General features: G+C 45.9%; 1 non-coding gene across 1 annotated transcript; it reads right to left on the minus strand.

The window, feature by feature from the left end:
* Nucleotides 1–538: 538 nt before the first annotated feature.
* Nucleotides 539–644, minus strand: LOC114440648 (U6 spliceosomal RNA). The gene has a single exon (XR_003671185.1). It is a non-coding gene; the product is annotated as a U6 spliceosomal RNA (small nuclear RNA).
* Nucleotides 645–8937: the final 8293 nt, after the last annotated feature.

Raw genomic sequence — 8937 nt, forward strand, 5'->3', positions numbered from 1 at the left:
AGTGTAATTAACTTAATGCTGTATAAGCTGCATTATAAATAAATGCAACACTCAGTATTAATTTTCAGTATTATAACAACAACCTGGGATGTTCGTCATGTAATGTATGATGTTTGCTGCATGTCTGTTCTGTCTATGTCTTCTTCTTTACCCGGCTGGCCATCAGCAGCAGGGTCCCCCCTTATGAGCCGGGTCCTGCTCCAGGTGTCTTCCTGTTACAGGTCAGTTTTTTCTTGCCACTATCTGCTTTTTGATTGTAAAAGATGCTTTATACATTTCAACCTCTGTATGTGTAGTGCTCCCTCTAACATCGTGCTTTGCCAATGTGTCTTTGTTATATGTGTAATATTCATTGTGTGGTCTCCAGTGTTTGGACTCAGTATTGTATGTTGACTTTTGATTCCTTGCATCCATCAGGTGTATAACAGACCAAATATATTTCGGCAACCAGTCGTCCATATTGTCTACCGCTAGGTGGAGCAGTAGCTGTAACTACATCTCGGCAAACTGAAGTCTCAATTTAAAAAGAAAAATGATGAAAAATGAGGAACGCTTCACGAATTTGCGTGTCATCCTTGCGCAGGGGCCATGCTAATCTTCTCTGTATCGTTCCAATTTTAGTATATGTGCTACCGAAGTAACACGAAAATAAGCAGTACTCTGCATGTATACATACTCCGTCTTTTTATCGGCGGTCTGACTCATGGTGTCAACATTCTGAACTTAATTAGTGCTTTAACTGGGTTTATATCGTCAAAGAACGAACTACAACATCCACCTTGAAGAACACCTCCCTTCCTTAATAAGGCCACCGCTCTCTCTCTCTCTCTCTTTTATACCCTTCAGAACCGCGCAAGGGCTGATATGGGAATTCTATCTGTTTCTTAGTCTCTTCTGCCACCTACTGGTCGTTTGGAATTACAGCATTAAGTCTAGTTGAAATGTTGCGATGTAGTGCGTTTATTTATTTATTTTAGCCTAAACCTTCCAGTTTATTAATGTTTATCGTTAGAAAAAGACGCAGCAAAGCTTATAAATTATCAGTATTTTGATATTTATTACACCGGTTGCACAATAACGTTGTTACATTATAGAATAAAGTCTTCTTCAGAATAGTTTATGTAAGGTTTAATACGAAGAACATGAATATACAAGATTAAGATTAAGATAAACCTTTATTAGAGAATCAGAATCAGAATCATGTTTATTGCCATGTAAGTGAAGGGGGTTCACATTACTAGGAATTTGCCTTAGTGATTGGTGCATACAAAGAACATATAACAATTAACATGCAATAAGATAAAAACTAAGATAAAATTAAGTAAATAAACTAAAGTAAGGCTAAATTTACATGACAGACATGGCGTAACAGACATACAATGAACAGAACATAAAATACTGTGCAGATGAAATGGTAAACATAGACCCTTATATGATCAAATGGAACAGTGTAATAATGTAACAGGTACCACATGGATCGGTGAGGTGGTACTCGTGTGCAAGTAGTGCAAGATGGAGTAAACAGTGCAAATAGTCATCATTGTGCAGTGACTATACTAAAGTGACCTTCTGAAGACAGTGCAGAGCAGTGCATTAATTACAGTTTAACAGTCCAACAGCAGAGGGGAAGAAGCTGTTCTTGTGGCGTGAGGTTCTGGTCCGAATGGACCGTAACCTCCTGCCTGAGGGGAGTGGCTCAAAGAGTCCGTGTCCAGGGTGAGAAGGGTCAGCTGTGATCCGACCTGCACGCCTCAGAGTCCTGGAGACGTACAGGTCCTCGATAGATGGCAGGCTGCAGCCGATCACCTTCTCAGCAGAGCGCACAACACGCTGCAGTCTGTGCCTGTCCCTGGCAGTGGCCCCAGCGTACCACACTGTGATGGAGGAGGTGAGGATGGACTCAATGATGGCCGTGTAGAACTGAACCATCATCCTGGCTGGCACCTTGAGTTTCCTCAGCTGCCACAGGAAGTACATCCTCTGCTGGGCCTTTTTGATGAGGGAGCTGATGGTGAGCTCCCACTTGAGGTCCTGGGTGATGGTGGTACCCAGGAAGCGGAAAGAGTCCACTGTGGAGATGGGGGTGTCTGTCAGGGTGAGGGGGGGTGATGGAGCTGGCACTTTCCGAAAGTCTACTGTCATCTCCACTGTCTTCTGGGCATTCAGCTCCAGGTTGTTGTCAGCACACCAGGACACCAGACGGTCCACCTCCATCCTGTAGGCAGACTCATCCCCGTCTGAGATGAGTCCAATGAGGGTGGTGTCGTCAGCAAACTTAATCAGCTTGACAGACTGGTGGCTGGAGGTGCAGCAGTTGGTGTACAGGGAGAAGAGCAGAGGGGAAAGTACACAGCCTTGGGGGGTACCGGTGCTGATGGTCCTTGTTTCCGAGACATTCGTCCCCAGCCTCACATGCTGTCTCCTGTCTGTCAGGAAGTCAGTGATCCACCGGCAGATGGAGTCTGGAACATGCAGCAGGGACAGCTTGTCTTGGAGGAGAGCTGGGCGGATTGTGTTGAAAGCAGAGCTGAAGTCCACAAACAGGATCCTAGCATAGGTTCCCGGGGAGTCCAGATGCTGCAGGATGTAGTGAAGAGCCAGGTTGACAGCATCGTCCACAGATCTGTTAGCTCTGTAGGCGAACTGCAGGGGGTCCAGGAGGGGGGCCGTGATGGTCTTGAGGTGGGGCAGTACCAGGCGCTCAAAGGACTTCATGACTACAGACGTCAGTGCCACAGGTCTGTAGTCATTAAGACCAGTGATCCTTGGTTTCTTGGGAACTGGAACAATGGTGGAGGATTTGAAGCAGGCTGGCACATGGCATGACTCCAGAGAGGTGTTAAAGATGTCTGTGAGCACTGGAGTCAGCTCATCTGCACAGTGTCTTAGGGAGGAGGGGGACACACCATCAGGTCCAGGAGCCTTGCGGGGGTTCAGTTTCCTGAACAGCCTGTTAACATCTTCCTCCAGGATTGAGAGGGCAGCTGAGGGGGAGGAGGAGGGGGGCAAGGAGGACTCTGATGGGGTATCTTTGATGTGGATGTCCGTGTTGATGGGGTGTGGAGAGGTGTGTGGAGAGGTGTCAGGGCTGGCTGATAGTCCATCAAAGCGGCAGTAGAACTCGTTCAGACTGTAGGCTAATTGCAGGTCGTCAGCTGAGTGGGGGGCTTTGGGCTTGTAGTTGGTGATCTGCCTCAGTCCTTTCCACACAGAGGCAGAGTCGTTAGCAGACGGGAAAATTGCATATCTATACCAATGTAAATTAAAAATAATAACATTTTTTTTTAATGGAGCAAATAACATTCTTCCACCATTTTCAGTCAGACTTAAATTTAAAACGGCACAATAAATGTCATCACAAAGAGGTTTTTATAATAGATTTATTAGCTGGTTTAATTTATATCTATCGTGTGGACGGCGTTGGGTGAGCTGGATGCAGCGTCTGAGCAAAACCACGAGGTGGCGGTGTTTCCCTTCACAAACGTTTCCTTCTCCACATGTCTGCTGCTGCAAACGCTGGGAACATGGCGTCGGCCCGCTGCTCGCCGCTGACGCCTTGCAGGAAGACGGTGACACCGAGCCGGACAGCGGTGACCACGTCCTCCGGTGCCATCCTGCCCAAACCCAAGAAGGTGAGAGCAGATTTGTGTTTGCAGTGACACAGGAGGGAAAGAAGGCGTCCCACCTGAGACGTGTGTTTAACAGTCTTCCTCACAGCTGAACTAACTGAGTTGTTGTTATACTGCGGGGGTTGTGGTTCTGCTTCTGTGGGTCTGCACGTTCTGGTGAACAGGAGAAGTGGGTCGATTCCACAAAAACACCTTTTTTCAGCTCAGCTCAGCATAACATGGTGGACACGCCACCAAATGTCACAGTAGGCCATAAGTTCCTCTCATGGAGTTCAGTGTGCGGTTTCCACCATGCATACCTCCTCTGGTTGTGACCAAAGAACTCTATCTCAGGCTCATCTCACAGTATTTCTTTCCAAAATGCTTCTTTCTTGTCCAGATGTGCTTTCACATACCTCGATGAAGATAACAGTAAAGTAATCAGACATACAGCCACGTTTCCTTGGTGTCATTCTCTTTATAAGGAGTTCTTTGGACCGCTCTTAGTCTGACCCATCACCCAGGACCTGTTTGCCTTGGGAGACCCTGCTGAGGGGCCCCTGACAACATAGCTCCTGGGATCACCTGGGCACTCAAACCCCTCCACCACTGTACTTCTTTACTTTTTTCCTCAGAATTGTCGAATTCTGGGAAAAAAAAACAGGTAAAAATCTGAGATTTTTTTGCACAACTTTCAGAGGTTTAGGTGCCTCCTTTTCAGTTGTGTGTGTGTGTGTGTTGGGGGGGGGGGGTTTGTGTGTGTGTGTGAAGGGCTTCTTGTTAAGGTTGATTTAAATCTGAGAATTTACTGTACTTTTTTCCTCAGAATTGTTGAATTCTGGAAAAAAAAAACGGTAAAACTGAGATTTTGTTGCACAACTGTCAGATGGTGTTTTAGTTGACAGCTATTGTTGACAGCTTGTAAGCTGTACGTTTCTGCAGCCCCTTATCCACCTTCTGTTTATACTGCGGGGCGTGTCTTATTGTCTCTGCAGCCTTGATTGTTTTTTATAGAACAGGAGTGTGAGGAGTTCCTCCTCTTCTTTCTTGTTGGCCTTCTCCTGCTTTATCTGTTGTCTCTGCAGCCTTGCTCCTAGAGGACTCCTTTGTGAGGAGTTCAGATGTTGCGTCCTCCTCCTTTTGGACCTCCATCTGTCTGAGCCTGGCTTCGCTCTCCTTCACATGGAGAGCTTTGTTTTCAGCCGTCAGGGAGTTGATGGGGTTCTGCTGTTCAGAAACCTTTGAAGAGGGCTCGTCGTTACTGTCCCTGAGCAGTTTTACCTGTTCCTCTTGCTCATGAGGAAGAGGCTGAGCCTTCTGTAGGCTTTCCTTTGTAGCCTGCTGCTCAAGTTTCAGCTCCTCTTCCAGGGAAGACTTCTGTCTGGAAGTCTGGTTGGCCTGGTCCAGGACAGCTTGCAGAGTGCGTACCATATTTAAGAACTCCACACATTCTTTAGTTCGTTGGGTCATTTCGTGCCCAAGCTTCTTGCCGACGGCTTGAGTTTCCGTGTTGGCCTTGTTCAGCTGCTCTTCTAAGGAAGACTTCTCCTTCTCCAGTTTTTGGATCAGACCGTCTTTTTGCAGGACAGTCTGGTTGGCCTGGTCCAACTGTGCCTGAAACTGTTGAGTCAATGTTTCAGTCTGTTTCTGCTGGACTTCCAGAGACTGCCGCAGACAGATGATGCCTGCTTCCCTCTCTGACAGCTTGTTCTGAAGGTTTTCTCTGTCCTTTTGAAGTTTCTGTCTTTCCTCCCGTTCTCTCTTGCCTGCATCAGCTGCCGCTGTCTTTTCTTTCTGCAGACTCCTTTTCAGCTGCTCTTCTAAGGAAGACTTCTCCTCCTTCAGTTTTTGGATCAGACTGTCTCTTTCCAGGACAGTCTGGTTGGCCTGGTCCAGGTGGCTTTGCAGTGTGCAAACCTCATTTTCCAGCTCTGCACATTTGTCAAAGCATTGGCCCAGGCACTCATCCTTTTCCTTCCTCTCTTGTGTCAGCCTGTCTTCCATGGAGATCCTCTCCTGTGCCAGACTGGTCAGCATGCTGTTTGCTTCCTGGATAGTCTGGTTCACAGTTTCTAGCTGGCTTTGCAGGGAGCAAAGTTCAGAGGCCAGCTCCTCATATCTGGAAGGACTTTTTGCTGCCTCCTCACGTTGTTTCTTTTCCATTTTCTCCCTCTCCTTGCGATCCTTCTTCTCTTGTTTCTCCTTCTCCTCACGTTGTTTCTTTTCCATTTTCTCCCTCTCCTTGCGATCCTTCTTCTCTTGTTTCTCCTTCTCCTCACGTTGTTTCTTTTTCATTTTCTCCCTCTCCTTGTGATCCTTCTTCTCCCGTTTCTCCCTCTCCTCACGTTCTTTCTGCAGCTTCTTTTCTGCCTTTTTTTGCTCCTTCTTGGACATCTGAGGCTTGCTGAGTTTTTCTTCCAGGTGCCTCTTCTCCTCTCTAACGTCGTTAAGGAGCTGCTGCATGCTCTCAAGGCTTTTGTCTTTGACTGCGAGCACCTCTTCCAAGTTCAGGAGTTGGGTTTTCATCACCTCTGTGCTCTCCTTCAGTTGGTAGTTGAGAGCCTCTTTTTCACTGGTCAGAGTGATGATGATGTCCTTCTCCTCCTCTATGTGGGCTTGCAGAATGCTAAGTTCACAGGTCAAAGAAGCTTTGCAGGTCTGCAGCTCTTCCAGAGTGTCTCTGAGGTGCCGATTTCCATCGGTGGCCTCTTTGAGCTGCACATCCAGAGACCGTTGAAGGGAAATCATGTCCTCTTCCTTCTCTGCCAATGCACGCTCCCATTGTTTCTGCTTAATGGCCAGATCCTCCTTTGATGCTTCTGACTGCTCCTCCCAGTTTTGCTCCTTGAGGGCCATCTCCTGGTTCAGAGAAGCCAGGTCAGCACGCAGCTGAGAGATTTCGTCCTGTGCGCTTAGCAGAGCAGTCCTCTGGCTCTGCAGAATCCTGCAACCAGGTGTAGAAATGTTCCTGTCTGCTCCTGACTGCTGCTCCTGGGCCATCTGCTGTGTCAGAGAAGCCAAGTCAGCATGCAGCTTACAGTTGTCCTGCAATGACCATAGCAGAGCATCCCCCTGGAGCTGCAGAATATCACAGGTTGTTTGATTGTTCGTCATCATTTGTTCCCCCATTAGTGTAGTAGATGAAGAAATATTCCTGAATGGTAATAATCCTGAATGCTTGAATCACTGAGTGTTCAAAATGAGTGTCGCTCTCGTGTGTGTACACTTGAACTATGGTAAAATGCTGAACTAAGCTCGCAGCTATATATTTTCTAGACTTCTTTTATGACATCATAAAGAGCCTTTCATAATAAGTCAATTTAGAGCTTATGATGTCATCACTTAGCCACGCCCCCTATTACCACGTCCATACCACCAGTTAGAGCCTTTGATGTTGTTTACTTAAGCTAGCATAGCTTAGCATATTAGCCGGTGTTCGTTGATTACCGCAACATATTTAATGAACAGGAGAATATTTATAAGTGTATGTTTTGTGGTGTACGCCGTCTCCATGGTAACTTCACCCGGCATTCAGACTTGTGATTTTAACATCTAGCTAGCTAGCTAACTGTCAACATGGTTGTGTCGTTTGTGTGCAAACGTCCACAGCATCCCAAGGCTAATTGTACTGACACACATTCACACCCTGTGCTAAAGTCTATATGCTTGTATGCACTACGCTGCACTTTATAACATCCTGCTGGACTTGACCATGTCATTACTGCACAGTAGCTGTTTTGAGTATTATTGTATGTTAACACTTTATTTGAATGGGTGTGCATAAGGCTGACATGACGCTGCCATAATCATGACATGACACCTGTCATGAACATCAATGAATGCTTATGACAGCTGTCATAAGGTGTCAATCGGTAAATTATGTCACTTTTGATGCAAAGTTGACATTGTTTCAGATGTCTTTGTTATGACAACTTGACATTAACCAAGACAACATAACCTGTCATATATATGACATAGCAGACCTAATTTTAAAACTGTAAGAAAGTATTGTTTTATATCTTTAACATGACATTAAGCTATCATATATGGTTGGTTTTGATATTGGCTGTCATGACACCATTATAATTGTGTCATGAATCTTGCCCTTTTCATTAAGATGTCATTAAGTGTTATTACAAGGTGAAATCAGTTTATAACAGTGTCATGACTGTTTTCTGTGAATTCAAGTGAAGTGGAACAATTTTGCACTTTTCATTAAGATGTCTAAGAAATCTCAAATCAAATGCCTTAACAAAAACAATACATTATCACATGTAAAGACCATATCAGTGCAGCCCAATGGCACAAACACAGAGAAACAGATGTGCATTGTTTATGTTTTATTGTCAGAGGTTGGACATTTAGATTGTACATGCAAAACAAATATGTGCAATTTTTGCATTCTGGCAATGATGTCGAATGATTGTCGAATTCTGGGAAAAAAAACAGGTAAAAATCTGAGATTTTTGCACAACTTTCAGAAAGGGGGGGGGGGGTGCCTGAAGGGCTTCGTGGGGAGTTCTTCCTCTTCTTTCTTGTCAGCCTCCTCCTCCACCTTCTCTGTTGTCTCTGCAGCCTCTTAGCCTTTTTCAGCTCCTCCTTTGTGAGGCGTTCAGATGTTTTTTCTTCCTCCTCTGTTTGGACCTCTGTCTGTCTGAGCCTGTGTCTTTAGCTTCAGCAATGGTCTTGTTCAGCTCCTCCTCTAAGGAAGACTTCTCCTCTGCCAGTTTTTGGATCAGACTGTCTCTTTCCAGGACAGTCTGGTTGGCCTGGTCCAGGTTGCTTTGCAGTGTGCAAACATCATTTGCCAGCTCTGCAGATTTGTTAAAGCATTGGTCCAGTTCATGCAAAACAGCCTTTCTGAAGTCTTCGGTCAGGGTTGCAGAGGTGGCCTGGTCCAACTGTGCCTGAAACTGTTGAGTCAATGTTTCAGTCTGTTTCTGCTGGACTTCCAGAGACTGCTGCAGACAGATGATGTCTGCCTCCTTCTCTGACAGCTTGTTCTGAAGGTCTTCTCTGTCCTTTTCAAGTTTCTGTCTTTCCTCCAGTTCTCTCCATTCTTTCTGCAGCCACCTGTTTAGCTCCTCCACTAAGAAAGACCTCTCCACTGCCAGTTTTTGGATCAGACCGTCTCTATGCAGGACAGTCTGGTTGGCCTGGTCCAGTTGGCTTTGCAGTGTGCAAACATCATTTGCCAGGTCTGCACATTTGTAAAAGCATTGGTCCTTTCTGAAGTCTTCGGTCAGGGTTGCAGAGGTGGCCTGGTCCAGCTGTGCCTGAAACTGTTGAGCCAATGTTTCAGTCTGTTTCTGCTGGACTTCCAGAGACT

This window comes from Parambassis ranga, chromosome 8, assembly GCF_900634625.1.
Source record: "Parambassis ranga chromosome 8, fParRan2.1, whole genome shotgun sequence".
Taxonomy (NCBI): Eukaryota; Metazoa; Chordata; class Actinopteri; family Ambassidae; genus Parambassis; species Parambassis ranga.